Raw genomic sequence first — 14,570 nt, forward strand, 5'->3', positions numbered from 1 at the left:
CTTCGCCGTACTCCGAGTCTAGAAGCTTTGGATTGTTGAAAGTGCTGCTGATACAGAAGTAACTGGTGATGCAGATGATCTCTACAATGAGACTTATGATGAAGCTGTCACTGCCTTTGATAAGGACAACAAGCTTGCTGTATTAACGAAGTTGTTCCTGTTATTTGAAGATATTGTTTCTCTCTCTCTCTCTCTCTCTCTCTCTCTCTCTCTCTCTCTCTCTCTCTCTCTCTCTCTACTGCAGAGAAGTTCTGTGAAAATAAAACTTGATTTTCGTCGAATCCAGTAAGCATGTTTCCATTTATTTCTCTTTCTTTCTTTCTTTCTCTCACAAATATGCTGGATCGCTGTTACTCAAAGATATTTCACACGTTCGTTGTGAGATGGCTCTTTGAAAGTTGTTTGTTGTAGGGTTTAATGCCATTTTTCAGCACAAGATAGGCTATGCATGGCAGGCAATATAAATGGTGGAGGAAGAACCCGGGAGAAGAAAAATGAACGGAAAGAACTCCCGACCCATGATAACATACTGGCAAGCTTTCTCTGATAACCACATGGGCCAAATCCGAAACTCAAACACACGCAGACAGGTGAGATGGCCGCGATCCGTAATGGTGGGCTATTTAGACCACCCGGGGTACCCACCCCTTGAAAGAACAGTGTAAGAAATAATAACATTATCGATTGGCACGTGCTAATCAGAGACATCCAGACTAATTTTGTCCTAAGCTTGAGATTATTGGTTATTTTTAATTGAATTATCAGGGGTTAGCGCGAACGCAGACCCCCACACTAATAAATAACGACCCCCGAGTCACCCACATTTGGGGTGATCGCAGGTTTCAGCCCAACCGAAGTGCAATGGAAAGGCCTCATCCTGGGGAAACCGCCTAGCTGATCACGGTACTCCCTGGTCCAGGTAAGTATGATTTCTTGACGTTTACTGACGTTTATCAACTGACGTTTGTGTCTGGAGTAGGAAGTGTGCCTCTAAGTAATGAAAATAAATTAAAACGATTCAGGGCCATGGTACTGCTGATGTCTTAGGTATTCCGAATAACTTTATAGCTTATGTTTCAACATTACAAAAGTAACTGAAATGTCTTCAAATAGTCCTTTATTTGCAATTTCAGTTTCTTTTACGGTGGATATATGCTATATAGGTTTGCTCGGACGGCAGGGGATAGTTTCGTATATTGGCCCCTGGCAAATTTCTTAACTGGAGGCAACGGTGTGTATTTTTCAGCTATTATGGTTTTTTAATTAAATATATGGATACATTTTTCAATTCCGCGTTTCGGGCTTGTCTTGTTCTTGAAACTGATATCAGCCATTGACCTCCCATAGTTACTTCACAGCAAGTTGACAGTGAAATAGCAATAGTCGTCTAGCAAGAACTATGGTCAATCACATCCAGCTGTTTAGTACACAATGCTTTCCCGAACTGTTGCGTAGGGAAAGGGATTGTGTTTGCACTGGCATGATCGCTTGGTGTCATAAATGAAAAATGCAGGTATAAATTTGAGCTCGCAGTGCATAACCTCTTTTCTATTGAACCACTGCAAATCGACTTGTCAGGTCAAAGGAATACTACTATTTGTTTCCTCTGTTTTATTAAATTTGAAATCTTTGTGCCACTGATTGGCCAGCTACGCTTCGCCGTACTCCGAGTCTAGAAGCTTTGGATTGTTGAAAGTGCTGCTGATACAGAAGTAACTGGTGATGCAGATGATCTCTACAATGAGACTTATGATGAAGCTGTCACTGCTTTTGATAAGGACAACAAGCTTGCTGTATTAACGAAGTTGTTCCTGTTATTTGAAGATATTGTTTCTCTCTCTCTCTCTCTCTCTCTCCTCTCTCTCTCTCTCTCTCTCTCTACTGCAGAGAAGTTCTGTGAAAATAAAACTTGATTTTCGTCGAATCCAGTAAGCATGTTTCCATTTATTTCTCTTTCTTTCTTTCTTTCTCTCACAAATATGCTGGATCGCTGTTACTCAAAGATATTTCACACGTTCGTTGTGAGATGGCTCTTTGAAAGTTGTTTGTTGTAGGGTTTTAATGCCATTTTTCAGCACAAGATAGGCTATGCATGGCAGGCAATATAAATGGTGGAAGAAGAACCCGGGAGAAGAAAAATGAACGGAAAGAACTCCCGACCCATGATAACATACTGGCAAGCTTTCTCTGATAACCACATGGGCCAAATCCGAAACTCAAACACACGCAGACAGGTGAGATGGCCGCGATCCGTAATGGTGGGCTATTTAGACCACCCGGGGTACCCACCCCTTGAAAGAGCAGTGTAAGAAATAATAACATTATCGATTGGCACGTGCTAATCAGAGACATCCAGACTAATTTTGTCCTAAGCTTGAGATTATTGGTTATTTTTAATTGAATTATCAGGGGTTAGCGCGAACGCAGACCCCCACACTAATAAATAACGACCCCGAGTCACCCACATTTGGGGTGATCGCATGTTTCAGCCCAACCGAAGTGCAATGGAAAGGCCTCATCCTGGGGAAACCGCCTAGCTGATCACGGTACTCCCTGGTCCAGGTAAGTATGATTTCTTGACGTTTACTGACGTTTATCAACTGACGTTTGTGTCTGGAGTAGGAAGTGTGCCTCTAAGTAATGAAAATAAATTAAAACGATTCAGGGCCATGGTACTGCTGATGTCTTAGTATTCCGAATAACTTTATAGCTTATGTTTCAACATTACAAAAGTAACTGAAATGTCTTCAAATAGTCCTTTATTTGCAATTTCAGTTTCTTTTACGGTGGATATATGCTATATAGGTTTGCTCGGACGGCAGGGGATAGTTTCGTATATTGGCCCCTGGCAAATTTCTTAACTTGAGGCAACGGTGTGTATTTTTCAGCTATTATGGTTTTTTAATTAAATATATGGATACATTTTTCAATTCCGCGTTTCGGGCTTGTCTTGTTCTTGAAACTGATATCAGCCATTGACCTCCCATAGTTACTTCACAGCAAGTTGACAGTGAAATAGCAATAGTCGTCTAGCAAGAACTATGGTCAATCACATCCAGCTGTTTAGTACACAATGCTTTCCCGAACTGTTGCGTAGGGAAAGGGATTGTGTTTGCACTGGCAAGATCGCTTGGTGTCATAAATGAAAAATGCAGGTATAAATTTGAGGTTGCAGTGCATCAACCTCTTTTGCTATGAACCACTGCAAATCGACTTGTCAGGTCAAAGGAATACTACTATTTGTTTCCTCTGTTTTATTAAATTTGAAATCTTTGTGCCACTGATTGGCCAGCTACGCTTCGCCGTACTCCGAGTCTAGAAGCTTTGGATTGTTAAAAAGTGCTGCTGATACAGAAGTAACTGGTGATGCAGATGATCTCTACAATGAGACTTATGATGAAGCTGTCACCTGCTTTTGATAAGGACAACAAGCTTGCTGTATTAACGAAGTTGTTCCTGTTATTTGAAGATATTGTTTCTCTCTCTCTCTCTCTCTCTCTCTCTCTCTCTCTCTCTCTCTCTCTCTCTACTGCAGAGAAGTTCTGTGAAAATAAAACTTGATTTTCGTCGAATCCAGTAAGCATGTTTCCATTTATTTCTCTTTCTTTCTTTCTTTCTCTCACAAATATGCTGGATCGCTGTTACTCAAAGATATTTCACACGTTCGTTGTGAGATGGCTCTTTGAAAGTTGTTTGTTGTAGGGTTTAATGCCATTTTTCAGCACAAGATAGGCTATGCATGGCAGGCAATATAAATGGTGGAGGAAGAACCCGGGAGAAGAAAAATGAACGGAAAGAACTCCCGACCCATGATAACATACTGGCAAGCTTTCTCTGATAACCACATGGGCCAAATTCCGAAACTCAAACACACGCAGACAGGTGAGATGGCCGCGATCCGTAATGGTGGGCTATTTAGACCACCCGGGGTACCCACCCTTGAAAGAGCAGTGTAAGAAATAATAACATTATCGATTGGCACGTGCTAATCAGAGACATCCAGACTAATTTTGTCCTAAGCTTGAGATTATTGGTTATTTTTAATTGAATTATCAGGGGTTAGCGCGAACGCAGACCCCCACACTAATAAATAACGACCCCGAGTCACCCACATTTGGGGTGATCGCAGGTTTCAGCCCAACCGAAGTGCAATGGAAAGGCCTCATCCTGGGAAACCGCCTAGCTGATCACGGTACTCCCTGGTCCCGGTAAGTATGATTTCTTGACGTTTACTGACGTTTATCAACTGACGTTTGTGTCTGGAGTAGGAAGTGTGCCTCTAAGTAATGAAAATAAATTAAAACGATTCAGGGCCATGGTACTGCTGATGTCTTAGTATTCCGAATAACTTTATAGCTTATGTTTCAACATCACAAAAGTAACTGAAATGTCTTCAAATAGTCCTTTATTTGCAATTTCAGTTTCTTTTACGGTGGATATATGCTATATAGGTTTGCTCGGACGGCAGGGGATAGTTTCGTATATTGGCCCCTGGCAAATTTCTTAACTTGAGGCAACGGTGTGTATTTTTCAGCTATTATGGTTTTTTAATTAAATATATGGATACATTTTTCAATTCCGCGTTTCGGGGCTTGTCTTGTTCTTGAAACTGATATCAGCCATTGACCTCCCATAGTTACTTCACAGCAAGTTGACAGTGAAATAGCAATAGTCGTCTAGCAAGAACTATGGTCAATCACATCCAGCTGTTTAGTACACAATGCTTTCCCGAACTGTTGCTGTAGGGAAAGGGATTGTGTTTGCACTGGCAAGATCGCTTGGTGTCATAAATGAAAAATGCAGGTATAAATTTGAGCTTGCAGTGCATCAACCTCTTTTGCTATGAACCACTGCAAATCGACTTGTCAGGTCAAAGGAATACTACTATTTGTTTCCTCTGTTTTATTAAATTTGAAATCTTTGTGCCACTGATTGGCCCAGCTACGCTTCGCCGTACTCCGAGTCTAGAAGCTTTGGATTGTTGAAAGTGCTGCTGATACAGAAGTAACTGGTGATGCAGATGATCTCTACAATTGAGACTTATGATGAAGCTGTCACTGCCTTTGATAAGGACAACAAGCTTGCTGTATTAACGAAGTTGTTCCTGTTATTTGAAGATATTGTTTCTCTCTCTCTCTCTCTCTCTCTCTCTCTCTCTCTCTCTCTCTCTCTCTCTCTCTCTCTACTGCAGAGAAGTTCTGTGAAAATAAAACTTGATTTTCGTCGAATCCAGTAAGCATGTTTCCATTTATTTTCTCTTTCTTTCTTTCTTTCTCTCACAAATATGCTGGATCGCTGTTACTCAAAGATATTTCACACGTTCGTTGTGAGATGGCTCTTTGAAAGTTGTTTGTTGTAGGGTTTAATTCCATTTTCAGCACAAGATAGGCTATGCATGGCAGGCAATATAAATGGTGGAGGAAGAACCCGGGAGAAGAAAAATGAACGGAAAGAACTCCCGACCCATGATAACAATACTGGCAAGCTTTCTCTGATAACCACATGGGCCAAATCCGAAACTCAAACACACGCAGACAGGTGAGATGGCCGCGATCCGTAATGGTGGGCTATTTAGACCACCCGGGGTACCCACCCCTTGAAAGAGCAGTGTAAGAAATAATAACATTATCGATTGGCACGTGCTAATCATTGGCACGTGCTAATCAGAGACATCCAGACTAATTTTGTCCTAAGCTTGAGATTATTGGTTAATTTTAATTGAATTATCAGGGGGTTAGCGCGAACGCAGACCCCCACACTAATAAATAACGACCCCGAGTCACCCACATTTGGGGTGATCGCATGTTTCAGCCCAACCGAAGTGCAATGGAAAGGCCTCATCCTGGGGAAACCGCCTAGCTGATCACGGTACTCCCTGGTCCAGGTAAGTATGATTTCTTGACGTTTACTGACGTTTATCAACTGACGTTTGTGTCTGGAGTAGGAAGTGTGCCTCTAAGTAATGAAAATAAATTAAAACGATTCAGGGCCATGGTACTGCTGATGTCTTAGTATTCCGAATAACTTTATAGCTTATGTTTCAACATTACAAAAGTAACTGAAATGTCTTCAAATAGTCCTTTATTTGCAATTTCAGTTTCTTTTACGGTGGATATATGCTATATAGGTTTGCTCGGACGGCAGGGGATAGTTTCGTATATTGGCCCCTGGCAAATTTCTTAACTTGAGGCAACGGTGTGTATTTTTCAGCTATTATGGTTTTTTAATTAAATATATGGATACATTTTTCAATTCCGCGTTTCGGGCTTGTCTTGTTCTTGAAACTGATATCAGCCATTGACCTCCCATAGTTACTTCACAGCAAGTTGACAGTGAAATAGCAATAGTCGTCTAGCAAGAACTATGGTCAATCACATCCAGCTGTTTAGTACACAATGCTTTCCCGAACTGTTGCGTAGGGAAAGGGATTGTGTTTGCACTGGCAAGATCGCTTGGTGTCATAAATGAAAAATGCAGGTATAAATTTGAGCTTGCAGTGCATCAACCTCTTTTGCTATGAACCACTGCAAATCGACTTGTCAGGTCAAAGGAATACTACTATTTGTTTCCTCTGTTTTATTAAATTTGAAATCTTTGTGCCACTGATTGGCCAGCTACGCTTCGCCGTACTCCGAGTCTAGAAGCTTTGGATTGTTGAAAGTGCTGCTGATACAGAAGTAACTGGTGATGCAGATGATCTCTACAATGAGACTTATGATGAAGCTGTCACTGCTTTTGATAAGGACAACAAGCTTGCTGTATTAACGAAGTTGTTCCTGTTATTTGAAGATATTGTTTCTCTCTCTCTCTCTCTCTCTCTCTCTCTCTCTCTCTCTCTCTCTCTCTCTACTGCAGAGAAGTTCTGTGAAAATAAAACTTGATTTTCGTCGAATCCAGTAAGCATGTTTCCATTTATTTCTCTTTCTTTCTTTCTTTCTCTCACAAATATGCTGGATCGCTGTTACTCAAAGATATTTCACACGTTCGTTGTGAGATGGCTCTTTGAAAGTTGTTTGTTGTAGGGTTTAATGCCATTTTTCAGCACAAGATAGGCTATGCATGGCAGGCAATATAAATGGTGGAGGAAGAACCCTGGAGAAGAAAAATGAACGGAAAGAACTCCCGACCCATGATAACATACTGGCAAGCTTTCTCTGATAACCACATGGGCCAAATCCGAAACTCAAACACACGCAGACAGGTGAGATGGCCGCGATCCGTAATGGTGGGCTATTTAGACCACCCGGGGTACCCACCCCTTGAAAGAGCAGTGTAAGAAATAATAACATTATCGATTGGCACGTGCTAATCAGAGACATCCAGACTAATTTTGTCCTAAGCTTGAGATTATTGGTTATTTTTAATTGAATTATCAGGGGTTAGCGCGAACGCAGACCCCCACACTAATAAATAACGACCCCGAGTCACCCACATTTGGGGTGATCGCAGGTTTCAGCCCAACCGAAGTGCAATGGAAAGGCCTCATCCTGGGGAAACCGCCTAGCTGATCACGGTACTCCCTGGTCCAGGTAAGTATGATTTCTTGACGTTTACTGACGTTTATCAACTGACGTTTGTGTCTGGAGTAGGAAGTGTGCCTCTAAGTAATGAAAATAAATTAAAACGATTCAGGGCCATGGTACTGCTGATGTCTTAGTATTCCGAATAACTTTATAGCTTATGTTTCAACATTACAAAAGTAACTGAAATGTCTTCAAATAGTCCTTTATTTGCAATTTCAGTTTCTTTTACGGTGGATATATGCTATATAGGTTTGCTCGGACGGCAGGGGATAGTTTCGTATATTGGCCCCTGGCAAATTTCTTAACTTGAGGCAACGGTGTGTATTTTTCAGCTATTATGGTTTTTAATTAAATATATGGATACATTTTTCAATTCCGCGTTTCGGGCTTGTCTTGTTCTTGAAACTGATATCAGCCATTGACCTCCCATAGTTACTTCACAGCAAGTTGACAGTGAAATAGCAATAGTCGTCTAGCAAGAACTATGGTCAATCACATCCAGCTGTTTAGTACACAATGCTTTCCCGAACTGTTGCGTAGGGAAAGGGATTGTGTTTGCACTGGCAAGATCGCTTGGTGTCATAAATGAAAAATGCAGGTATAAATTTGAGCTTGCAGTGCATCAACCTCTTTTGCTATGAACCACTGCAAATCGACTTGTCAGGTCAAAGGAATACTACTATTTGTTTCCTCTGTTTTATTAAATTTGAAATCTTTGTGCCACTGATTGGCCAGCTACGCTTCGCCGTACTCCGAGTCTAGAAGCTTTGGATTGTTGAAAGTGCTGCTGATACAGAAGTAACTGGTGATGCAGATGATCTCTACAATGAGACTTATGATGAAGCTGTCACTGCTTTTGATAAGGACAACAAGCTTGCTGTATTAACGAAGTTGTTCCTGTTATTTGAAGATATTGTATCTCTCTCTCTCTCTCTCTCTCTCTCTCTCTCTCTCTCTCTCTCTCTCTCTCTCTCTCTCTCTCTCTCTACTGCAGAGAAGTTCTGTGAAAATAAAACTTGATTTTCGTCGAATCCAGTAAGCATGTTTCCATTTATTTCTCTTTCTTTCTTTCTTTCTCTCACAAATATGCTGGATCGCTGTTACTCAAAGATATTTCACACGTTCGTTGTGAGATGGCTCTTTGAAAGTTGTTTGTTGTAGGGTTTAATGCCATTTTTCAGCACAAGATAGGCTATGCATGGCAGGCAATATAAATGGTGGAGGAAGAACCCGGGAGAAGAAAAATGAACGGAAAGAACTCCCGACCCATGATAACATACTGGCAAGCTTTCTCTGATAACCACATGGGCCAAATCCGAAACTCAAACACACGCAGACAGGTGAGATGGCCGCGATCCGTAATGGTGGGCTATTTAGACCACCCGGGGTACCCACCCCTTGAAAGAACAGTGTAAGAAATAATAACATTATCGATTGGCACGTGCTAATCAGAGACATCCAGACTAATTTTGTCCTAAGCTTGAGATTATTGGTTATTTTTAATTGAATTATCAGGGGTTAGCGCGAACGCAGACCCCCACACTAATAAATAACGACCCCGAGTCACCCACATTTGGGGTGATCGCAGGTTTCAGCCCAACCGAAGTGCAATGGAAAGGCCTCATCCTGGGGAAACCGCCTAGCTGATCACGGTACTCCCTGGTCCAGGTAAGTATGATTTCTTGACGTTTACTGACGTTTATCAACTGACGTTTGTGTCTGGAGTAGGAAGTGTGCCTCTAAGTAATGAAAATAAATTAAAACGATTCAGGGCCATGGTACTGCTGATGTCTTAGTATTCCGAATAACTTTATAGCTTATGTTTCAACATTACAAAAGTAACTGAAATGTCTTCAAATAGTCCTTTATTTGCAATTTCAGTTTCTTTTACGGTGGATATATGCTATATAGGTTTGCTCGGACGGCAGGGGATAGTTTCGTATATTGGCCCCTGGCAAATTTCTTAACTTGAGGCAACGGTGTGTATTTTTCAGCTATTATGGTTTTTTAATTAAATATATGGATACATTTTTCAATTCCGCGTTTCGGGCTTGTCTTGTTCTTGAAACTGATATCAGCCATTGACCTCCCATAGTTACTTCACAGCAAGTTGACAGTGAAATAGCAATAGTCGTCTAGCAAGAACTATGGTCAATCACATCCAGCTGTTTAGTACACAATGCTTTCCCGAACTGTTGCGTAGGGAAAGGGATTGTGTTTGCACTGGCATGATCGCTTGGTGTCATAAATGAAAAATGCAGGTATAAATTTGAGCTTGCAGTGCATCAACCTCTTTTCCTATGAACCACTGCAAATCGACTTGTCAGGTCAAAGGAATACTACTATTTGTTTCCTCTGTTTTATTAAATTTGAAATCTTTGTGCCACTGATTGGCCAGCTACGCTTCGCCGTACTCCGAGTCTAGAAGCTTTGGATTGTTGAAAGTGCTGCTGATACAGAAGTAACTGGTGATGCAGATGATCTCTACAATGAGACTTATGATGAAGCTGTCACTGCTTTTGATAAGGACAACAAGCTTGCTGTATTAACGAAGTTGTTCCTGTTATTTGAAGATATTGTTTCTCTCTCTCTCTCTCTCTCTCTCTCTCTCTCTCTCTCTCCTGCAGAGAAGTTCTGTGAAAATAAAACTTGATTTTCGTCGAATCCAGTAAGCATGTTTCCATTTATTTCTCTTTCTTTCTTTCTTTCTCTCACAAATATGCTGGATCGCTGTTACTCAAAGATATTTCACACGTTCGTTGTGAGATGGCTCTTTGAAAGTTGTTTGTTGTAGGGTTTAATGCCATTTTTCAGCACAAGATAGGCTATGCATGGCAGGCAATATAAATGGTGGAAGAAGAACCCGGGAGAAGAAAAATGAACGGAAAGAACTCCCGACCCATGATAACATACTGGCAAGCTTTCTCTGATAACCACATGGGCCAAATCCGAAACTCAAACACACGCAGACAGGTGAGATGGCCGCGATCCGTAATGGTGGGCTATTTAGACCACCCGGGGTACCCACCCCTTGAAAGAGCAGTGTAAGAAATAATAACATTATCGATTGGCACGTGCTAATCAGAGACATCCAGACTAATTTTGTCCTAAGCTTGAGATTATTGGTTATTTTTAATTGAATTATCAGGGGTTAGCGCGAACGCAGACCCCCACACTAATAAATAACGACCCCGAGTCACCCACATTTGGGGTGATCGCATGTTTCAGCCCAACCGAAGTGCAATGGAAAGGCCTCATCCTGGGGAAACCGCCTAGCTGATCACGGTACTCCCTGGTCCAGGTAAGTATGATTTCTTGACGTTTACTGACGTTTATCAACTGACGTTTGTGTCTGGAGTAGGAAGTGTGCCTCTAAGTAATGAAAATAAATTAAAACGATTCAGGGCCATGGTACTGCTGATGTCTTAGTATTCCGAATAACTTTATAGCTTATGTTTCAACATTACAAAAGTAACTGAAATGTCTTCAAATAGTCCTTTATTTGCAATTTCAGTTTCTTTTACGGTGGATATATGCTATATAGGTTTGCTCGGACGGGAGGGGATAGTTTCGTATATTGGCCCCTGGCAAATTTCTTAACTTGAGGCAACGGTGTGTATTTTTCAGCTATTATGGTTTTTTAATTAAATATATGGATACATTTTTTCAATTCCGCGTTTCGGGCTTGTCTTGTTCTTGAAACTGATATCAGCCATTGACCTCCCATAGTTACTTCACAGCAAGTTGACAGTGAAATAGCAATAGTCGTCTAGCAAGAACTATGGTCAATCACATCCAGCTGTTTAGTACACAATGCTTTCCCGAACTGTTGCGTAGGGAAAGGGATTGTGTTTGCACTGGCAAGATCGCTTGGTGTCATAAATGAAAAATGCAGGTATAAATTTGAGGTTGCAGTGCATCAACCTCTTTTGCTATGAACCACTGCAAATCGACTTGTCAGGTCAAAGGAATACTACTATTTGTTTCCTCTGTTTTATTAAATTTGAAATCTTTGTGCCACTGATTGGCCAGCTACGCTTCGCCGTACTCCGAGTCTAGAAGCTTTGGATTGTTGAAAGTGCTGCTGATACAGAAGTAACTGGTGATGCAGATGATCTCTACAATGAGACTTATGATGAAGCTGTCACTGCTTTTGATAAGGACAACAAGCTTGCTGTATTAACGAAGTTGTTCCTGTTATTTGAAGATATTGTTTCTCTCTCTCTCTCTCTCTCTCTCTCTCTCTCTCTCTCTCTCTACTGCAGAGAAGTTCTGTGAAAATAAAACTTGATTTTCGTCGAATCCAGTAAGCATGTTTCCATTTATTTCTCTTTCTTTCTTTCTTTCTCTCACAAATATGCTGGATCGCTGTTACTCAAAGATATTTCACACGTTCGTTGTGAGATGGCTCTTTGAAAGTTGTTTGTTGTAGGGTTTAATGCCATTTTCAGCACAAGATAGGCTATGCATGGCAGGCAATATAAATGGTGGAGGAAGAACCCTGGAGAAGAAAAATGAACGGAAAGAACTCCCGACCCATGATAACATACTGGCAAGCTTTCTCTGATAACCACATGGGCCAAATCCGAAACTCAAACACACGCAGACAGGTGAGATGGCCGCGATCCGTAATGGTGGGCTATTTAGACCACCCGGGGTACCCACCCCTTGAAAGAGCAGTGTAAGAAATAATAACATTATCGATTGGCACGTGCTAATCAGAGACATCCAGACTAATTTTGTCCTAAGCTTGAGATTATTGGTTATTTTTAATTGAATTATCAGGGGTTAGCGCGAACGCAGACCCCCACACTAATAAATAACGACCCCGAGTCACCCACATTTGGGGTGATCGCAGGTTTCAGCCCAACCGAAGTGCAATGGAAAGGCCTCATCCTGGGGAAACCGCCTAGCTGATCACGGTACTCCCTGGTCCAGGTAAGTATGATTTCTTGACGTTTACTGACGTTTATCAACTGACGTTTGTGTCTGGAGTAGGAAGTGTGCCTCTAAGTAATGAAAATAAATTAAAACGATTCAGGGCCATGGTACTGCTGATGTCTTAGTATTCCGAATAACTTTATAGCTTATGTTTCAACATTACAAAAGTAACTGAAATGTCTTCAAATAGTCCTTTATTTGCAATTTCAGTTTCTTTTACGGTGGATATATGCTATATAGGTTTGCTCGGACGGCAGGGGATAGTTTCGTATATTGGCCCCTGGCAAATTTCTTAACTTGAGGCAACGGTGTGTATTTTTCAGCTATTATGGTTTTTTAATTAAATATATGGATACATTTTTCAATTCCGCGTTTCGGGCTTGTCTTGTTCTTGAAACTGATATCAGCCATTGACCTCCCATAGTTACTTCACAGCAAGTTGACAGTGAAATAGCAATAGTCGTCTAGCAAGAACTATGGTCAATCACATCCAGCTGTTTAGTACACAATGCTTTCCCGAACTGTTGCGTAGGGAAAGGGATTGTGTTTGCACTGGCAAGATCGCTTGGTGTCATAAATGAAAAATGCAGGTATAAATTTGAGCTTGCAGTGCATCAACCTCTTTTGCTATGAACCACTGCAAATCGACTTGTCAGGTCAAAGGAATACTACTATTTGTTTCCTCTGTTTTATTAAATTTGAAATCTTTGTGCCACTGATTGGCCAGCTACGCTTCGCCGTACTCCGAGTCTAGAAGCTTTGGATTGTTGAAAGTGCTGCTGATACAGAAGTAACTGGTGATGCAGATGATCTCTACAATGAGACTTATGATGAAGCTGTCACTGCTTTTGATAAGGACAACAAGCTTGCTGTATTAACGAAGTTGTTCCTGTTATTTGAAGATATTGTTTCTCTCTCTCTCTCTCTCTCTCTCTCTCTCTCTCTCTCTCTACTGCAGAGAAGTTCTGTGAAAATAAAACTTGATTTTCGTCGAATCCAGTAAGCATGTTTCCATTTATTTCTCTTTCTTTCTTTCTTTCTCTCACAAATATGCTGGATCGCTGTTACTCAAAGATATTTCACACGTTCGTTGTGAGATGGCTCTTTGAAAGTTGTTTGTTGTAGGGTTTAATGCCATTTTCAGCACAAGATAGGCTATGCATGGCAGGCAATATAAATGGTGGAGGAAGAACCCTGGAGAAGAAAAATGAACGGAAAGAACTCCCGACCCATGATAACATACTGGCAAGCTTTCTCTGATAACCACATGGGCCAAATCCGAAACTCAAACACACGCAGACAGGTGAGATGGCCGCGATCCGTAATGGTGGGCTATTTAGACCACCCGGGGTACCCACCCCTTGAAAGAGCAGTGTAAGAAATAATAACATTATCGATTGGCACGTGCTAATCAGAGACATCCAGACTAATTTTGTCCTAAGCTTGAGATTATTGGTTATTTTTAATTGAATTATCAGGGGTTAGCGCGAACGCAGACCCCCACACTAATAAATAACGACCCCGAGTCACCCACATTTGGGGTGATCGCAGGTTTCAGCCCAACCGAAGTGCAATGGAAAGGCCTCATCCTGGGGAAACCGCCTAGCTGATCACGGTACTCCCTGGTCCAGGTAAGTATGATTTCTTGACGTTTACTGACGTTTATCAACTGACGTTTGTGTCTGGAGTAGGAAGTGTGCCTCTAAGTAATGAAAATAAATTAAAACGATTCAGGGCCATGGTACTGCTGATGTCTTAGTATTCCGAATAACTTTATAGCTTATGTTTCAACATTACAAAAGTAACTGAAATGTCTTCAAATAGTCCTTTATTTGCAATTTCAGTTTCTTTTACGGTGGATATATGCTATATAGGTTTGCTCGGACGGCAGGGGATAGTTTCGTATATTGGCCCCTGGCAAATTTCTTAACTTGAGGCAACGGTGTGTATTTTTCAGCTATTATGGTTTTTTAATTAAATATATGGATACATTTTTCAATTCCGCGTTTCGGGCTTGTCTTGTTCTTGAAACTGATATCAGCCATTGACCTCCCATAGTTACTTCACAGCAAGTTGACAGTGAAATAGCAATAGTCGTCTAGCAAG

The 14,570-nt window shown here is 41.2% G+C and overlaps 9 non-coding genes across 9 annotated transcripts; all 9 read right to left on the bottom strand.

Moving 5' to 3' along the window:
- Positions 1-762: 762 nt before the first annotated feature.
- On the bottom strand, positions 763-927 carry LOC149773829 (U1 spliceosomal RNA). The gene has a single exon (XR_016417204.1). It is a non-coding gene; the product is annotated as a U1 spliceosomal RNA (small nuclear RNA).
- Positions 928-2,406: 1,479 nt separating this feature from the next.
- LOC149773830 (U1 spliceosomal RNA) lies at positions 2,407-2,570 on the bottom strand. The gene has a single exon (XR_016417215.1). It is a non-coding gene; the product is annotated as a U1 spliceosomal RNA (small nuclear RNA).
- A 1,483-nt stretch (positions 2,571-4,053) lies between these two features.
- On the bottom strand, positions 4,054-4,216 carry LOC149773831 (U1 spliceosomal RNA). Its single transcript, XR_016417217.1, has one exon. It is a non-coding gene; the product is annotated as a U1 spliceosomal RNA (small nuclear RNA).
- A 1,512-nt stretch (positions 4,217-5,728) lies between these two features.
- On the bottom strand, positions 5,729-5,892 carry LOC149773832 (U1 spliceosomal RNA). Its single transcript, XR_016417213.1, has one exon. It is a non-coding gene; the product is annotated as a U1 spliceosomal RNA (small nuclear RNA).
- A 1,481-nt stretch (positions 5,893-7,373) lies between these two features.
- On the bottom strand, positions 7,374-7,537 carry LOC149773833 (U1 spliceosomal RNA). The gene has a single exon (XR_016417257.1). It is a non-coding gene; the product is annotated as a U1 spliceosomal RNA (small nuclear RNA).
- A 1,498-nt stretch (positions 7,538-9,035) lies between these two features.
- Positions 9,036-9,199, bottom strand: LOC149773834 (U1 spliceosomal RNA). The gene has a single exon (XR_016417119.1). It is a non-coding gene; the product is annotated as a U1 spliceosomal RNA (small nuclear RNA).
- Positions 9,200-10,668: 1,469 nt separating this feature from the next.
- Positions 10,669-10,832, bottom strand: LOC149773835 (U1 spliceosomal RNA). Its single transcript, XR_016417216.1, has one exon. It is a non-coding gene; the product is annotated as a U1 spliceosomal RNA (small nuclear RNA).
- Positions 10,833-12,305: 1,473 nt separating this feature from the next.
- Positions 12,306-12,469, bottom strand: LOC149773836 (U1 spliceosomal RNA). The gene has a single exon (XR_016417130.1). It is a non-coding gene; the product is annotated as a U1 spliceosomal RNA (small nuclear RNA).
- A 1,470-nt stretch (positions 12,470-13,939) lies between these two features.
- Positions 13,940-14,103, bottom strand: LOC149773837 (U1 spliceosomal RNA). Its single transcript, XR_016417142.1, has one exon. It is a non-coding gene; the product is annotated as a U1 spliceosomal RNA (small nuclear RNA).
- Between the last annotated feature and the right edge of the window lie 467 nt (positions 14,104-14,570).

The sequence above is a fragment of the Sinohyriopsis cumingii genome, unplaced genomic scaffold (genome assembly GCF_028554795.1).
Source record: "Sinohyriopsis cumingii isolate HCF-2022 unplaced genomic scaffold, ASM2855479v2 utg000547l, whole genome shotgun sequence".
NCBI lineage: Eukaryota > Metazoa > Mollusca > Bivalvia > Unionida > Unionidae > Sinohyriopsis > Sinohyriopsis cumingii.